Below are 3,445 nucleotides of genomic sequence, written 5' to 3'. Positions count from 1 at the left end.
GTCAACGACCTACACAACCCTTGGGGTGAATGGCACCTTACCTTTTGTGCCCCAGGAGCCTCTCTTTCTCCCTCAGGTCCTGACTCTACTAAAAAACCCTGCAGTGAACCTCTGTGCATGTCACCTGGAACCCTTGGGCAGGAGTCTGTCTAGGGTACATAGCACAGGAGCGGAATTGCTAGGTGGTAGAAAGTGTGCATGTTATTCTTTGTTAGAAAAGGTCTAGCTTTTTCCAAAGTGGTTGTACCAAGTTATGTTACCATCAGTGGTGAATGGCAGTTCCCCATTGCTTCACATTGTCTCCAAGCCCTGGGCTGCGTGACTTTCTAATTATAGTCAGTCTGGTAGGTGTGAAGGAGTACGTGTGCTAAGACTAGGTGTGAAAGGGTATCTCATCAAGGTTTCCAGTGTGCATTTCTCTGATGACTAATGAGATTGAGCATCTTTTCACATGTCGGTGGGCCATTTGTGTTTCCTCTTCTGTGAAATGCTTCCTTAAGGCTTTTGCTCATGTTTACAATTTATTTTTACTTTTTCTTTTTGATTCATGAAAGTACTTTATATATTCTGTATATTAATCCTGTTAGTGAAATATGTCCCAAATATCTTTCCCCAACAAGTTGTCTTTTTGCACTCTTTTTAAAATGTAGTTGAATTTATCAGTTGTTTCCTTTATCATTTAGGCTTTTTCTTCTTGATTACAAAATCCTCCCTATCCTTGAGCATGTAAAATATTTCTCTAGTCACCTTATAAAGATTTTACACATTTTTTTTTTGGTTGTGCTGGGTCTTAGTTGCAGCAGGTGGGCTCCTTAGTTGTGGCATGTGAACTCTTAGTTGTGGCATGTGAACTCTTAGTTGTGGCATGCATGTGGGATCTAGTGCCCTGACCAGGGATCGAACCCGGGCCCCCTGCATTGGGAGCACGGAGTCCTATGCACTGCGCCACCAAGGAAGTCCCAAAATTTTACACTTTTGTATTTCATATTTATGTCCCAGAATGGATGGGCCTTTTTTTTTTTTTATGGTGTGAGACGGGGATGCAATTTCACCTATTTGTATTTAATTCACCAATTGTCTCAACACCATTTCTCAAAGAGTCCAGGCTTTAATCACTATCTGAAATGTCCTCTTGGTCATAAATCAGACTTCCACATACACGTGAATATTGTTCGAGCTCCTCTATTGTGTTCCATTGGTCCATCTTCTGTCCTTGTTCCAATGAACAGTCTTCATTACTCCAGCTTTAACAGTAAGTCATAGTATCTGGTTGGGTAGCTGCCCCCGCCACTGCACCCCATGCTCCTACTAACTCTTTTTCAGAAGTGTCTTAGCTGTCTTGGACGGTTGTTCTACCACATGCATTTTTTTAAAATTTATTTTTGGCTGCGTCGGGTCTTTGTTGCTGCGCACGGGCTTTTCTCTAGTTGTGGCGAGCGGGGGCTACGCTTCATTGCAGTGCGCAGGCTTCTCATTGCAGTGGCTTCTCTTGTTATGGAGCACGGGCTCTAGGCACTCAGGTTTCAGCAGTTGTGGCTCGTGGGCTCTAGAGCGCAGGCTCAGTAGTTGTGGCTCACGGGCTTTGTTGCTCCGCAACATGTGGGATCTTCCTGGACCAGGGCTCGAACCCCTGTCCCCTGCATTGGCAGGCGGATTCTTAACCACTGTGCCACCAGGGAAGTCCCCACATACATTTTTGAAACAGCTTTTCAAGTCCCTTGAAAATAACTGTTGAGATGTTTTTATAGACATTGCATTAAAGGATTAAATGTATAGATGAGTTTGGCTAGAATTAACAGAATTATGATTTAAAATTTTCTTTTCTAAGAACATTGTCTTTCTCTCCATCTCTTTAGATCTTTTTGAATGACATTTAAAGTTTGATCATTTTCCACAAAGGGTTTACATATCCTTTCTAGATTTATTCCTAGGTACTTTAATTTTTTTTGGTGGCCTTTAGAAATGAGTATCTTTTTAAGAAAATTACATTTTCTAACTGATTCTTGCTGGTATATAGTTAAATGCAAGTGTTTTTGTATCCAGCAGTCTTGCACACCTCCCTTATGAGTTCAGACACTATATTTGCATATCATTTGGGGGTTTCTATGTAGCCAATCATTTATCCGCAAATAATGACAGTTTTATTCTACTCATCCTTTCTTTTTTTTGTATGTAAATATATACACATGTTTTCTATTGTATTATATGCTATTACATAAATATATACAAATATACACATAATTTGTCAGGACAAAGTCAAATCAACAAATATAAAATATTCTTAAGTTTAAAAATGAATCAAAAAAAATGAATCAGGGGCTTCCCTGGTGGCGCAGTGGTTGAGAGTCCGCCTGCCGATGCAGGGGACACGGGTTCGTGCCCCGGTCCGGGAAGATCCCACATGCCACGGAGCGGCTGGGCCCGTGAGCCATGGCCACTGAGCCTGCGGGTCCGGAGCCTGTGCTCCGCAACAGGAGAGGCCACAACAGTGAAAGGCCCGCGTACTACAAAAAAAAAAAAAAAAAAAAAAAAGAATCAAATAATGGGCATAAAGATAATTAAGGAAGTTGTAAATAAAATTTTGAAGGCACGTATAAACAATAAAAATGACTGACATTTGGTGCATGATGGCCATCTAAAGCTCTGAAAATAATTTTCAACTACTAAGCTTGATTTTCTCTTCCACATTCAATAATTTAAAAATTATGGAATGCTTCACGAATTTGCGTGTCATCCTTGCGCAGGGGCCATGCTAATCTTCTCTGCATCGTTCCAATTTTAGTATATGTGCTGCCGAAGCGAGCACTACTTATCCTTTCTTGAACGTCTGGAATCTTTAATGAGACATTGTTAGTTCTGCAGGTCCAGTAAGAAAACATTAAGTGACACTGACAAAATTCAAAATGATCATTTGCCCATTTTACATAAATTCATCTCAGTGTTTCAGAGGCCCAAATCCAAATATGTAGCAGCAAATGCAAAAATTAGTTGGAGCAGCATAGCTGAATGCTGGTTTGTGAGGTACATAGGATTCTGAGGAGAATTAGGAAACAGCCCATTGACTTAGGTCCTGAGATTTTAGGGGCAGATTCCTCACTCTGTATGGCAGGTCTCAGCTGCAGTGAGATTGGGGTGATACTTGCTGACCAAGTGACTGCCCTGTGACTTCTCCTTTCTTCTAAGATAGTGAGGGTAGTCATGGGCTTTGGAATCAAACAGATCACTCTGTGTGGCCCTGAGCAAGTGGCTTAACCTATCTGAATCATAGTTTTCTCATTCGTAAAATGGTGATGATAAGCATTCCTCATAGGGTGTTGGGGAGGATTGAATGGGTTAATAAATGTAAACCGTGGAAGGCAGCTGGGATACGTGGTAAAGGCATCGTCAGCGTTGGCAACCAAAATGGCTCCCAAGCCACGGACCCTTCAAGCTGGTCAGGTCCTTG

At 41.6% G+C, this 3,445-nt stretch overlaps 1 non-coding gene across 1 annotated transcript; it reads right to left on the bottom strand.

Annotated features, from left to right (window-relative positions):
- Nucleotides 1–2,699: 2,699 nt before the first annotated feature.
- Nucleotides 2,700–2,806, bottom strand: LOC116752456. The gene has a single exon (XR_004349522.1). It is a non-coding gene; the product is annotated as a U6 spliceosomal RNA (small nuclear RNA).
- Between the last annotated feature and the right edge of the window lie 639 nt (nucleotides 2,807–3,445).

The sequence above is a fragment of the Phocoena sinus genome, chromosome 3 (genome assembly GCF_008692025.1).
Source record: "Phocoena sinus isolate mPhoSin1 chromosome 3, mPhoSin1.pri, whole genome shotgun sequence".
Lineage (NCBI taxonomy): Eukaryota > Metazoa > Chordata > Mammalia > Artiodactyla > Phocoenidae > Phocoena > Phocoena sinus.
This window is presented reverse-complemented; position numbering and strand designations above follow the sequence as displayed.